This window comes from Phoenix dactylifera, chromosome 8, assembly GCF_009389715.1.
Source record: "Phoenix dactylifera cultivar Barhee BC4 chromosome 8, palm_55x_up_171113_PBpolish2nd_filt_p, whole genome shotgun sequence".
Lineage (NCBI taxonomy): Eukaryota > Viridiplantae > Streptophyta > Magnoliopsida > Arecales > Arecaceae > Phoenix > Phoenix dactylifera.
The window spans coordinates 3,055,188-3,070,856 of NC_052399.1; the positions used below are offsets into that span (position 1 = coordinate 3,055,188).

The 15,669-nt window shown below is 41.1% G+C and overlaps 1 pseudogene; it reads left to right on the plus strand.

Moving 5' to 3' along the window:
- The first annotated feature begins 2,764 nt into the window (after positions 1–2,764).
- Positions 2,765–15,230, plus strand: LOC120111512 (annotated as a pseudogene).
- The last annotated feature ends 439 nt before the right edge of the window (positions 15,231–15,669 follow it).

Sequence of the window (15,669 nt, forward strand, 5' to 3'; positions counted from 1 at the left end):
GAAGGGGGGACTACCAGGGAGGAAGCACTGCCCGACTACACCCGACTAAAACCAGGTATGGACTCCCTGTTAATAAAATTATAAAGCATGGAGAAACCCCTCTGTGGGGTGCTCTTCCCCTCTGTGTCAACAGTGACATAGAGGGGAGGAGGCCGGCACAGGAGAGGGAGAAAAACCCACAATCCCTGGGTCGGGCCGGACTCACAGGCCGCGACCATCCGGACCGAACCCAACCGGGTTCGGCCTGTTGACGAACCGGACACCGCGGCCTCGGCCGTGGGTACCTTGGGGTTCGGGGGGGGCAACCCAGGCCGCCATATCTGGCCGGGACGACAACAGAGGCGGCCACAGGGCCGCCAGCCCCGGCCGGACCACCACCTCTTCTTCGGCAAGGGGTGGTGGTGCCGGAAGGAAGGACCGAAGAAAAGAAAAAGAAGAAAGAAAGAAAGAAAGAAAAAAAAAAAAAAAAAGAACTCACCGGACCTTGAGGCTTCATCCCCTCCGGCCATGCCTTGCCGTGGACGGAGCGGGTGGAGGCTCTCGTTTATAGCCGGATCCCGACCCATCTCCGAGCCCTTCCCCTCTCCGGCATTACTTCGGAGGGAGGAAGGGCTGGCCTTCCCTTCCGCCGGCGCTCCGGGGGGGGGGGAACTCCACCTCGGTTGGTAGATCGGGGGGAGCCTCGTCTCCCCGGCCGCCTGCAAGGGAAGAAAAAGGAAGAAGAGGAGGGTTTCGGTGGGCCGGAAGTCAGGGTTTCGGTGAAAATAAAGAAAAAAAAAAGAAGAAAGAGAGAGCAAGGGAGGAAAGGAGAGAGAGAGGAGGCCGTAGATCCGGCCGGAGGAGAAGAAGAAAGCCGAGGGCTCGGCCGGAGGCTAGGGTCTCGGCGAAAACAAAGAAGAAAGAAAGAGAAAGAGAGAGAGAAGGAGAGGGAGTGACCGAGAGGGAGAAGGCCACAGATCTGGCCGGAGGAGAAGGAGGGGGCCGGAGGACCGGCCGGAGGCGTGGGTTTCGGTGGAGACGAAAGAGAAAAGAGAGGAGAGAGAGGAGAGCGGGAGATGAAGAGGCGGAAGCCTCTGGAAGGGGGGAAGAAAACCTGATAACGGGTTCGCGGGTCGGATCCGAATCCGAACCCGCAACCCGTTAAGCCCAAAGAAAAAGAAAAAGAAAAAGAAAAAGAAAAAGAAAAAGAGAAAAAAAAAAGGGGAAAGGGTTTAGCCAAATTTGACTAAACCCGAGCCCAATCAAATTGGGCTAAGTCTGGACAAGCCAAACTATAAATTTAACCAAAATTAAACCCAAATTAAACTTGGGATTAAGCCTAATGACCAATTAGAAGGCCAATTAAACCATATGGACCCAATCAAGGCTCCAATATGAACACATTAGACTTGGGCTAAATTTCGGGTAGAATCCAAACAAGTAAAAGGAAATAATATGCTCATTATAATGTGATTTTAGGTGACTCAGGATCCGTCACCAGGACGTAAGAAACTTGGGAGAAAACGAATCACTGTAAGTAACCTGTCCTAATCCTGTTATGGATCATGTTATGTTATTAATGTTTCCTAAGCATTTATTTTAAGTATATATGTTTCATACATGATATGTTACAATGCATAAGTAACTTTAATGATCCCAGAAGCTATGGCTATGTATGCAACATGATGATACTGATATTATAATCATGCATGTAAGTTTATAAAGTCTTAGCTAGCCCAGAGGCACTATAATGGGCTCAAAGATGCTACTGAGAATGACTGAGCCGCCAGTGGCTGAATAGTAACTGAGCTGCCCCGCCAGTGGCTGAATAGTAACTGAGCTGCCCCGCCAGTGGCTGAATAGTAACTGAGCCTGCCTCGCCAGTGGCTGAATTGGAATTGGGCCTGCCCCGCCAGTGGCTGAATAATAACTGAGCTTGCCCCGCCAGTGGCTGAATAGTAACTGAGCTGGCCCCGCCAGTGGCCGAGTCTGACTTCGCAGTAGCATCCGAGAGTAAAAGGACCACGGCATGCCGGAGGGGGCACGGTTTCATATGCATATAATATGAAAATTTTGTGATTTGCACTACTGCTTTGTTTAAATTGCATACTTATTATGCCAGGATGATTATTAGATAAACATGCATGTCAGCTTCTCAAAACCCTGATTTACATGTTTAGTCTACTGGTTGATCCGGTAGGATTATGCAGGATTACTTACTGAGCCGTGTAGCTCACATCTGTTTATGTTTCGTTTTCTTTCAGATCCTCACCAGTGATCGCCATCAGATATGTTTTTATTTTGTTACAGAGCTTCGTATTTTTGGAGAAGCTTATATACTTCTGTACATTTGAATAGCATAGAAGTTCTGTATTTTTGGTTTCAAACTTGAAGGTTGTACTGCAAACTTTTAATATATATATAAGGATGAATCCTTTTTGGCTACCTGTTACCCCTGTATGAGGCTGCGTGCTACTGTGGGCGATAGTCGGCAATAGCACGGCCGTGTCACGGATCCGGATCCGGGGCGTGACAATTAGTACTAACAATCAGAGTTTCTCCATAATTTAAAATTTTATTACTTAATATATAAGAAAATTTTCATCATTAAAACTTTTTATTTATTATAATTTATTGTATTATTATACTGTATTTCAAAAATAGTTAAAAAAAAATCGTATCTCGCGTATGAGTGAAATCAATGCTTCGCCCCCAGGCCCCAGCGACTTATGCTGCGGGTAAGCTCACCGGCGGAGGACCCGACCTGGAGTCCTTCCGCTTCCACACCGTCCTTTCGCCTCGCCGCGGTGAGAGTCGGAGGATACACCGAGTGTGTGGGAGAAGAGAGAGATGGGGTTCGTTCTCCGAGCTCTCCGGCGCTCCAAACCCTTGCTCCAATCCCACATCTCTCGCTCTAGGTTTCCATCTCCCCCAAACCCTACCCCCATCCGATGGATCTCCTCCACCCCCGATCTCCAGAAGCCCGAGTCCTCCGCCGCCGCCGCGGTGGAGGAGCCCCCGGCGCCGCGGACACCCGTCGGCGGTGCTCGGATCCACTTTTCCAACCCCGACGACGCCATCGAGGTCTTCGTGGATGGGTACCCGGTCAAGGTCCCCAAGGGCATGACCGTCCTCCAGGCCTGCGAGGTCGCCGGGGTCGACATTCCCCGCTTCTGCTACCACAGCCGTCTGGCGATCGCCGGCAACTGCCGCATGTGCCTCGTCGAGGTCGAGAAGTCCCCCAAGCCCGTCGCCTCCTGTGCTATGCCGGCCCTTCCAGGTCTACAAAGATCTCATTTTTCTTGGTCATTCGATCTAAATCTTTCTTTCGAGTTGAAATCGTTTATAGTTTTGGACGGCAGGGATGAAGATCAAGACGAACACGCCGGTGGCCAAGAAGGCGAGGGAAGGGGTGATGGAGTTCCTGCTGGCGAACCATCCACTGGATTGCCCGATCTGTGATCAGGGAGGGGAGTGCGACCTTCAGGACCAGTCGATGGCCTTTGGATCCGACCGTGGTCGGTTCACGGAGATGAAGAGGTCGGTTGTTGATAAGAACTTGGGCCCCTTGGTAAAGACGGTGATGACTCGATGCATCCAGTGCACAAGGTACTACATTTTCTCATTGTTCCTTGAGATGGTCTGACCTTGACTTGTAAATTTTGGCACACATAGACTGCTGACTTGATAATTGAGGCCGGAATGATTTATGGATTATCAAAAGTCTAATTTTCACAGGTGTTACTAGTTTAAGGTTATCCTTTTGGTGGCAGCTTTTGATGTTTTTCTCCTCAGTTTTGAATTGGAAATGGTATACATTGCCTACGACATGCGATGAAAAATATCCAAGAAACTGAATGTAAGAAAGTGAAAATTATATGATTAAGTTACTGGGATGAATGGAGTATGACCTCCCTCAAAATGTGAAATGTCACTCCAGGGTGCTCATCTTGACCCTTTTAAGGAAGACATGATGTTGGAGGGACCTCATATTAAGTTGAGCAATCATATAACAAGGCTAGGTCATCATGAGACATTGAATCATCTAAATGTGGCCTTTTGTCTTTTGCCATCTTTAGACAATTTGGCATATATTCCTCATCACATGCAGTTTAACATTGTCTACCAGCAGGCTTCGCTTCACTCACATGCAGCAACGACTACCTTTTTTACATATTTATCATAACAATCATATTAGTCTAGCATACCCAATTACTACTTGGTCTTATTCGGAGTGTATAAAGCCACCTGCTGCTTATGAACAATTACATTTGAATGAAAAATTATTATTGGAAAAAGGCAGTAGTGGAAAAAGCCCTTATTAAACTTGATGTAATTTTGCAATAGTCATCTAATACGTACAACATTTTCATTGGTTTGTGCTTTTGGTCTGGTATATGAGTTTTGGCATCTTATGTATAACCTTCTTTTGTTACCATTAGGATTTAGGGATGCCCTTGAATTGAGCTGACCTAACCTTTCCCACAGCTTATTATGGTCTTATCATGCTCAATGCATGGTTTCCATCAACACTAGATTAATGTTAGTCCAAAGCCTCAAAACACTGTTTTTCTTAAAGTCATGGAAACAATTTTAAAATCTATAAGTTGATTTTGTTTTGGTAATTTTATACCTATATATGTAACTAATTTATATGAGTTATGACTGATGCTTGGTACTTGACCTTGAACATTCAGCATGTTTCAAGGCTCAAGTTGAGCACACAAACTCAAACTCTGAGCTTAGCCCAGGGTTAAAATAAGCATGCTTAGGTGAGCTGCACTAGTTTGTATAATTAGAACCCTTAATCTTTAGATATGATACGATGCAAAATAAGCATGGGATTATTAGGTTGCTCTTCTATTTACTGGTGCTTGCTTGATATTTGTAAGGTGAGTTTTGGTACTTTTATTTGTTTATGGGCCCAATGCCACTATGTTTCATGATTTGCTCAATCTATTTAAAATATTTGGTCTTTGAAATATGATTATGCATTACATGTCGTTGCTGAAAGATGCAGAACCAAGCCTAAAACGTGCTAGATAAACCGTGTCCTGCATTAGGTATAGCCTATTCATTTAATTGCTTTCTTGCATTTGGACATGTTCTGAACGCTTAAACATGATTCTCAACCTATCTTAGAAGATTTAGCATCCTAGGTTATATCAAAGACATACAATTTCTTGAAACAGTATACTATTGGCATGTGCTTTACACATTTGATAGAAATCCGAGCAACAAACTAACAAAAGCTAGCTTATGTCATATAAAATGAAGAAAAGCAATTATAACACAAGTAGAAGAGGTTGAAGGAATTTATAGGGAGGGAAAGGAAGATGGGAAAACCTAATCTATTCTCTTTTTTTGGCTGAAAATCAGGGCCAGAAAGGTTTGACTGGTAGATTGGGGCTCCTCAATTATAGCACAATGGAGATGCGGTGCCTCCACCGTTGCCTTGTTATTGATCGGTTGCACTGCTTGAGCAGGTTCAAGAAGAGGGGGTTGGATGGTTGTTGAGGGGTGAGGTTGGAGGTTGTACATGCTGGGCAGAGGTCTAGGTGCAGGACTCTGAGAATGGTTAAGTTGCTGGGTTTAGGTCGAAGTTGACGTCGAGATAGAGTTTGGGTAGCCGGAATATGATCATGTTGGTCGGGACTGAGGGTGGATGAAGTCGGGGTAGGAGAATGGGAAATTAGAGATGAGAAGGGAAAGGTGGATGGACATATTGGTAAATGGGTCGATGGACATATTGGTAAATGGGTAGAGGTAAGGTTGAAGATATTTTAATAGTATAGGGTATTGGTTCTGGTTGAACTGCTATTGAACCATGGTTGAAATGCTAACCCATAATTTGCATCTAAAAGTAGTTTGGTCTAGGTTATTGGGTTTTGGACACTGATGAGAATTGAAATAGTGATACTCTATGGTGTCATTTGGCATCAACTTCCATTTTTTGTATTTTCAAAATTAGAAAAAAAAAATTGTTGCTGTTTTTTCTGATGTTAAAATATAATTATGTTTGATATAGTTAATTATCTTTAAAAACAACCATGGCGATAAAGGCAGTGACAATGGTAGCAGTGGTGGAGGCAGTAAAGGTGGAGATGGCGATGATGGCAGTGGTGGTGTGGTAGAAATGACATTGGTGGTGGATGGTGGGGGCATCAATGATGTGGCAGAGGCGACGATGATGGTGGCCATGGTGCAGAGGAGATAGCGATGACGGTGTTGGTGATATGGCAGCGGCGATGCTAGCAATATGGCGGTGGCAACAATGGCAGCGGTGGTGTGATGGTGGCGACAATGATGGTGGCAATGGTATGGCAGTGGCAGCGGCAGCAACGACGATAGCGATGGTGTAGTGATGGCAGCAACAACAGTTGGGAGGATGACAATGGCAGTAGTAGTGTTGGTGGCAGTAATGGCGATGACGGTGGTGGTAGGGTGGTGATATAAAAATGAGTTTCTTGTCTTTAAGAATTTTGAAAGCAAGGATTTCTTACTTTCATTTTTATAAATATAAAATAATTTTTTTTAAAAAATAAAAAATAGCAAAACAAAACGTGTTTTTGTCCTAGTTTCCATAATTTTACTTTTGAAAGTAGAAAACAAAAAATAAAAACGAAGCCAAACATCCTTATATTTATATATTTTTTGATCATGCCTGATGCACATCAATATGGACCAGCTTTGACGCATTTGCTATGTCATGCCAAAACCTTGTGGTATGGTACATATTATACAAATATGGTACTCATGGGAAGTTATTTTGATCAGGTTTGTGATCTGCTTCACATGCTGCTAGTAGATATTTTTCTTACCACCTCCGAAATTTTGAAATGAAAAATAAATAACTATTATGTTTACTGTTGTTAACAGTCTTAGTGCAGTTCACAATTCATACATTTCCAAGAGGCAAGCTTTAAAAAGGTGCTTGATTTCCTTCGACATTGGATGTATCAAGGAGAGGATATTTGCTAATGGTTATTAGCTGTGTCTACCTCATCTGATATTTCCTTCAAGGAAGTTCTACAACTCCTGATTGCCAATCCTCGATTTTCTTTTCCATGTGCTAGTCAGTGTGGCTTTTGAAGATTTAGCTGCACTAAATATCCATGTAGTTAGTTTTTATGATTGTATTTCAACAATTTATTGTTTCATGCATGAGAAGTAAGGCAGTTCTTTTCTTTTAGTAAATTTTATCTAAGTGTCTGATGGATGCACAGTTATTTTCTCTGTGCTTTTCAATTTTTTTTCTTTCTTCCACAATGTATATCTTTCTGACCGAAATATGTTTAGTCATAAACTGTACCCTGGGCTGATTTTTTATTTATTTTGATTTGTCAAGGACATTTTACTATTTTAAACACCAAGATATGTTACTTGTGAAGGGTTTGCTTTTTGTCACTACTTCCATTTTGAGACTCGGATGTGATAGCGAGTTTTTTTTTGATATAAAGAAATATTAACAAAAGTTTCGTTACCTATGGCAGGTGTGTGAGATTTGCTACTGAGATAGCTGGTGTTCAGGACCTTGGCATGCTAGGTCGTGGTAGTGGAGAGGAAATTGGGACATATGTAGAGAAACTTATGACAAGTGAACTCTCTGGAAATGTGATAGATATATGTCCAGTGGGAGCTCTCACTTCTAAACCCTTTGCTTTCAAAGCTAGAAACTGGGAGTTAAAGGGTACAGAGAGTATTGATGTCACAGATGCAGTTGGGTCAAACATAAGAATTGATAGTAGAGGTCCTGAAGTCATGCGCATCGTTCCACGTCTGAATGAGGTTTTTTTCCTTTGCCATCATTCTAATGCAATATATGTTTTCTTGTCAGGAATTGAGATATTAGTTAGTCACTTTTTTGTATAATCATTTACGTGATCCAATGCTTCTCTTTCCAGTGGTGCAATTTTCAAGTTGTAGAATTTTGCTGGTATCCAGGGAAATGGTTGCGGTGCAAGCCTTTTCGATGACTGCACATATTTCTAGAAACTTTCTAATAGAATAAGTATTAATTAGCTGAAATACTTTCAAAAAAGATAAATTTAGGTCCCCATGAGTTCCTTAAATAATCAGAAAGCCATCCAATAAAAATCTAATTTTTACCGAAATGATTATCTGGTTCTTGGGATTTAAATATGCATGCATGTTTTTTTAAGATGAATACATGGTTTATTTACTAGAACATTCAGCATTTCCCTTTGAGGGTTGAACTTATAAGATAATAAAAATCTAAGTTTTATGCTTTGCATTGCATTTCTTTACATCTATGTTCTCTTATATTTGTGTTGTTGCAGCTGCTGCCATGAAATTTATGGTTGCATCGTATTTTGGCACATGCTTAATTGTTGTGTAGTATGAAAGCATAATGTATGCAGGGCTTTGGCCTCTGAAAGAGTGTATGTCTTAGTTTAGCTTCCATGCATGTGATTCATTATTGTTGCGATGTGACATCTTGACATCTCTTTGGGTTCATGACATCATGTTGTTAGCTGAAAATCATTGTTCCCCACTAAACAATTTTTACAGCTTTTGGTGGCTGATTCCACATATTTATGCACTACTGATGTTGTTAGCATTATCCTTATCCTGCCACCACCTACTGGCTGTAGCCTCCTGAACTAGTTTCCATAATCCAGCACTGAGTCTTGTTGATGCAACAGCCATAGAACTCCTGAGTGACATCACCACAATGCACCATCTTCAAGCTGTTTTAAAAATATCTCTATTCAGGGAGTCCGATAAAAGATGTGGCTCACTTTGATTGCAATACCAGTTTACTGCCAGACAAGATTTATCCCAATAACATCTTTGGCTAGTTCTGGGGCTTGAGTTTTATAGCTGATCCATTTGACTGTTAGAGACTGTGTCAAGCTAGCCATGGCCTGATTAGTGTATATCTACATACATTTAGATTGATAACTTAAAGAACTATGAAGCATTAAGTTAGCAGTGTCAACAAGTTGAGCTGAGCAAAGTTTTGCCCAACTAGAGTTTTAGTTGAAATCCTAAGAGTTGTGATTTTCTTGCATCAACTCTTGAAGATTTTCCTTGATTCAAGTTCAACTTGGTTTGGATTATATTGGCTTTTGGCTGGGTGCAGCAATGTACATCTAAGATTTAGCGTACTTGGTCCCAATTCTGGATGAAATATGTTCTGAAGCCAATGAGCTGGTATTGTCATTTCCCAGGCCTTCCACCACCAATTTAGGGTCACCTGTAGAACGTTCCTTTTAGCTGAGAAGGATTGATAAAAGGTTTACCAAGACTACTGGTCAACTTGATAGCAATCCTGTAAGAATGGTTCCAATTTCTTGGCCAAGGCAACTTTGGACACAAGTGGCCTTTAGTTACGAGAAGTTGGAACAGTGTGGTAATGGATTAGGTGTGGGTATAGGAAAGTAGATCTCTTAAAAAAATAATTAGAATGCGTAAACACTTAGGAAACAGGTCTGGAGATGAGCTTCCTGAGTGGATGTGATATCCTAAGTTGAAGTCTCTAGTTACCAAGGGCAGGCTTGTCTTAAAACCTAGAAAACCAATTGGCAGGCAGAGACCTGCATTATTGGAAGAGATTGCTTATGCAATCTGCGAGCAGCCCTCTAAATTTTCTTAAAGTTGGGGACTTTTTAGTTGAAGAGGGTTCTTGAAACATTAGCCTAGAGCCAGCTTGAGACATCAGTCTCCTCCATAATGTGATGCCATTGGATATAATCAATTTTATATTAGTTTCTAGGCATATGAAATGTCTAGGTTGTTACAAAATAAATACTAGGTTTTAAACTCACTGGGTATGCATCTGTCATATCTAGATAAATACAAATTGATGTGAGCCTATATTTTGCCTAGTCTATAAGCTTGATTCAGGCTATTTTTAACCAAGCCTGATTTAAGCTTGTTTTCAGGTTATGAGCCCAACATCTGAGTTCCAGTCTGAGCTCACAATAAGCCAAGCTAACTTGATTCTTTGTTGTCCCTATAGTTGATGGAGTACATAAAATAATCCCGAGAGAGAACTCAGGAAGTAGCCTTTTTGGTAGTTAGACCAACTGACTTTTTAAGTCAAATACCTTTTGTTCAATACCTTTAGTTCTTTCAGTCCAAGGAGAAGCTTGGCTCACTAACAAACTCAAAATAGATATGTCTTTCTTCATTTTTGCAACTTAACACAAGCTTACTATGTTTCAGATTTTGATTGCTAGTTGAGAATACTGCTTGCCTCATGTAAAAGCTGCCTTTTGGTTCTGCATTAACATGGCAAAAATATTGTATGTGCCTTCACAGTGTGCGAGCACAATAGAATATTCCTCAAGCGCCAGATGAGTATGGAAGGGTCTTGCAGGAAGTTGGCATTGGCATGACGCCGCCATCTGGTCATCATATGCAGTTTGGCATTTGTGTGTTGTTAAAACTTTATGCTAAAGTTTGTTGAACCATGCGGAACTGGCTGTTCAGGGTGTACTGAACCGGACGCATCGGTTGCTAACGTTGTTCAGTCCATCAGAAACAGAGGGGGAGAAAGAGGAGAGAGAGAAAAAGAGAGAGGGAAGGGGGGGGGAGAGAGAGAGGATGGGAGGAAGAGAGAGGGCTTGAAAGCCCTCATCTCGTTGGCCTAGGTCGCCCCTGTTTCGAAAGGAAACAGGAGAGGGGATCCATATTTGTTTTGTCATTTCTGAATTCTCTCCATCCCCGACTCTCCCTATCTTGGTATGCCTTAGAACGGCACAGTACGAATTCATACCGTGTCGAACCAATCGCTGGCCGGTATGCCCTTTGGTACTAGTTCGGCGAACCCTGCAACTTTATATATATACAGGACACTGTTCTCTTAAATGAGGTTTTGATTCGGAAACAGTTTATTTTATTTGTTTTTTGAGATAAGTTTTTTTGAGGAAACTCTGCCATTAGTTATTTAAAAGACATTCCTAAATCAGGGTAGCAACCCCCCTTCCCCTCTTCCACCTTCCTATGTGTTGAATGTGAAATTATTATGACCTCCTGTTCTCAAAGCTTATAATTTACCTAGTGTAGGTAGTACACTTCATCCCAAATGCTGGAACTCTTAAACTAGGCAATCATAATGTTATTATTATCAGGTTTCTACGTTATACTTTATTTGGAAAAAATATCTACCAAGGTTGTTTTATCAGTGAACCATATTGGTTTTGCAGGATATTAATGAGGAATGGATATCTGACAAAACACGATTTTGTTATGATGGCCTCAAGAGGCAAAGATTAAATGACCCTATGATTCGTGGTCCTGATGGACGATTTAAGTCAGTTACTTGGCATGATGCCCTTGCCGTGGTTGCTGAGGTTGCACATCAAGTTAAACCTGAGGAAATTGTTGGGATTGCTGGTCAGCTTTCTGATGCTGAATCAATGATGGCACTGAAAGATTTCTTGAACAAAATGGGTTCAGATAATATATTATGCGAAGGGAATGGCTTAAGTCCTCAAGCAGACCTGCGCCCTGGTTATCTTCTGAACACAAATATTGCTGGTCTTGAAAAGGCAGATTGTTTCCTTTTGGTTGGTTCTCAGGTATTGTACATTTGACTAAAGCTCTCTCTCTCTCTCTCTCTCTCTCTCTCTCTCTCTCTCTCTCTCTCTCTCTGCGCGCGTGCGTTGCACCTTTCTTCATATTGTTTACTGGTTGCCATTATAGTCTACCATACTTTTTTCTTTTCATGAAACAATAAATTTTCAAGATGTGTTTTAGCTAAATGGACCCTGGACCATATATTAGAAGTCCTCTGCGGAAAATGAAATGGGGCCTCGATCCACATTATAGAGTTCCTTTTCTCTGCAGAAAAAAGAGAAAAGAAGTCAATAGAATATACTGAATTTATAATTGTTTATCGGATGCCTTTGTGTCCTTTTCAACTGTTTCTTGCTTTCTAGGAGCATATGAGATGACAATTGTAGCCCCTTATGTTAATAACTTTAAAAAATGTAATAATTAATGTAGCTTATATGTAGAAAGAGAGATCCTGACATTTCAAGATGTATTTATGCTTATCCTACTTTAATCAAAGCCAATTTAGATGATGCTAAATCTCTGGACCATATGTGGAAAAAATTCAGAGATTTACTTTTTGGTTTCAACATGTTCTTTCTGTGTAGCATGCTCATTTTAAAAAAATGTGCTAATAGAAAATTACAACTTAATTGGAAGCAGCTCACTGCTATGTGAACTTTTAACTGTCAAAGAGATCTACAAAATGAAAACGCAGTCTCTAACAGGTTGATAATTGATATTTTTAGTAGCAGTATATTGACTATTAAGAATTGAATCATGGTTGCTATGACCCAGGTAAAAATATATAGGAAGACTGGACCATGTGGTGTTTAATCTGTCCCTTCTGCCAGTTCTATCTGATTTTACAATCAATTTTTGTGCTTAGTTGTGTAGAGCTAAAGATATAGCCGTATGCCATATCTTCACACAAGCATGTATTGTTAAAATTACTGATTTTAACAATGGTATCACCACACAATTGTTTTTTCAGAAATATACTGCTGAAAAATCAAAATTTTAGCACCATATTTTGTTGTATTTATCATATTGAGAGGACTTGCTACTTACGAGAGTGAGCATTGGTGCAGTGGTAAGGTTGGCTCAATTGCGACCCAGGTGTCAGGTTCGAAATATGAAAACAGCCTCTTCGCACATGTGGGAGTAAGGTTGTATGCATCTGATCCTCCCCAGGTCCCACAATGGCGGGAGCCTTGTGCACTAGGCCACCCTGCTGAGAAGTCTTGTTGCTTATGTTGTGGTGTAAATACATCAGAGTAAATCATTGCTTATTCTGCAAGTAAAGCAAATTTTGTGTCACAACAAAAGAATACTTAGGAAAACCAGCTCACAGATAAAGTGATAAAAACAAGTTTTCATGTTGCAGCATAAACTTTGATTAGTTAGTTGCCACACAATAGATATTCTGGAAGCACCACCTATCATATTTCTCACCACATTTTATGCACGAACATCATAGATCCTGAAACTTTGTTCAACTTAAAGAAACAAATATGCCCTGAATAATGAGCCTGTAGATGGACAGCTAACATGAATTATGCAGGAATGGAGGACTATACCCCCTAGCAATGATCTGTTTTAACATAGTTGGATCAATATATGGCACGCCAAATCTCCCTGAGAATAAAAACAGATCCTGATAGGTAAAATTGTGATTGCTTAGGTTCCATTTCTGATCAACAAATAAGACTCTGAAACTAAATTTGATCGAAACCTTGGACTACTTATCTGGGCTACTATCTATTTGTCCTTTCATTTACAATCAGTTTTAACCTTGGTTTTTATGAAAAAATTGAAAGGAAGAATCACTAGAATTCTATATTGTTATTCACATAATAACAACTTCATGATCCATAAAGAGTTAACACCATGATTCATGGAAGAATTAAGTGCAATCATGCTATATACTACATGCATGAAAGAAATTTGAAGGGTTAAAAAAGTGTTATATTTGTGGATCAAGGCCACGTCCTGCAAACAGAATTCCATGTCAGAACATCTAGATTTGCATTTTATCCTTTTGCTCTTGAATTAAGAGGCATAGGTTTGCAAGAAAGGTGTGCTAGACACATCAGCCAACCGTCTACCAAATAATGTCCACTTTGTATTAGTCGGACCCAAATATATTTGCTTCTCCCATTCTATTTATATCCATGCCCTTTTTTATACAGATGTCTAATTCATATATCTGATCCATAGCTGCTTTTTATACATTGCTGTTGTTCGTGAAATCTATTTTTCATTATCTTTCTATATTACCTTTTCTATCAGTGGCTATTTTTATATACTACCAATCAAGTAATCTAGGACCTTTAAAGCAATCACTTGAAAATACCATCCAAGCCCATAATAGCCTCTTAGCATTGACTTAGAATTGTATGCCACGCATGATTAATCAAGCTGGAATGTCTATTTTATGCTGTTTCTAATTTCTTTTGTTTCTATTTTTCTTTCTATTGTTCTTTCCCACTGAACTCTGTACTATGATGTCTATAGTTTTCATATTGTGTTGTGATTATTACCCTATTCTGTAACTCATAATCAGTGAAATGTAATATTTTTCATGGAAAAAATTAATTAACTTTTTTTTTTTTTTTGTTTAAATGGCAGCCAAGAGTAGAAGCTCCCATGGTAAATGCTAGAATACAGAAGACAGTTCGAGCGACTCAAGCAAAGGTGGCATACATCGGTCCCCAGTCAGATTTCAATTACGACCACCAGCATCTGGGTACAGGCCCCCCAAACCCTTCTTGAGATTGCTGAGGGCCGTCATCCTTTCTGCTCGACTCTCCTGTCTGCAAAGAACCCTGCCATTATTGTTGGGGCTGGATTGTTTGGACGGAAGGACAAAGATGCCATTTTTTCTGCTGTTGAGACCATAGCAAAGCTTGGTAAAGTCACGAGACCTGACAGGAATGGCCTCAGTGTCCTACTCCTCAATGCTGCTCAAGCCGCTGCTCTTGACCTTGGCCTTCTATCCAATCCCACCAGCAGCATTACAGTCTGCAAAGTTCCTCTATCTTATGGGAGCTGATGATGTGAGCTTAGAAAAGCTTCCAGATGATGCATTTGTTGTTTATCAGGGGCACCATGGTGACAAAAGTGTTTATCGAGCCAATGTCATTTTCCCTTCTGTGGCATTCAGTGAGAAGGAAGCCACATATGAGAACACCGAAGGTTGCTCGCAGTTGACGGTCCCAGCAGTCCCCACGGTTGGTGATGCAAGGGATGATTGGAAGATCATTCGAGCACTTTCGGAGGTGGCTGGGGTCCGGCTGCCTTATGATACCCTCGATGCTGTAAGGGCTCGCATAAGGATGGTGGCCCCCAATCTACTGCATGTGGATGAGAGGGAGCAACCAACAGTTTCTGCAGCACTGAAGCCAGAGTTCCACCAACTGTTGAGCTTAGCTCCATTTGGTACTGCTGTGGAGAACTTCTACATGACGGATTCAATAACTCGAGCTTCAAAGATTATGGCACAGTGCAGTTCAATGCTGTTGAAGAAGTGATGTTTTTGGAGTCACTGCCACTAGAGCTGCGCTTATGTTTCAGACATCAGATGCTACTTCAATTTATGTTAGTGAATTCTTATAAACCCGCACTTCCAGCTGCCTTACCCATTGGTGCTTATAAAAGCAGCCAAACTAAACTATTTTTTTTTGTTTTTTTGCTTGTTTTGCAATGTAAGAAAGGCGGAGCCACTTAATAGCAAAAGGCTATTTTTGAGGCATGATCTCAGCAGTCAGAACCTGTGATTTATTGTGTTATTTTCTTTGTTGGCTTATCTTTCGTAAACATGGAAGAACTATAGCTCTTATATCTATGAATCTATTTCTTTGTAAAGAATGCAGATTTTGAGCAAAGGACCTGATGTTGTTGAACTCAATTACATATATTATGGAATTTAGCATTTAGCCTGCGTTCGACACTGTCCTCACTCATCTGAGGTCTTGCTCTGTTTGCCTGCCTGGAGCCATGACCTGAGGGCTGTCGAAATTTAGGAGCTGAAGCCAGAACCGAGTGCTGGCTTGGCTCTTAATCTTGCAACCTTGGATGAGCTATAGAGACCGCTATTCTTGGAAGATGGGTCTGAAAAGTGTGATGCCTTGGCCCGTTTATCTTGGGCTGCCTCGACAACTATCT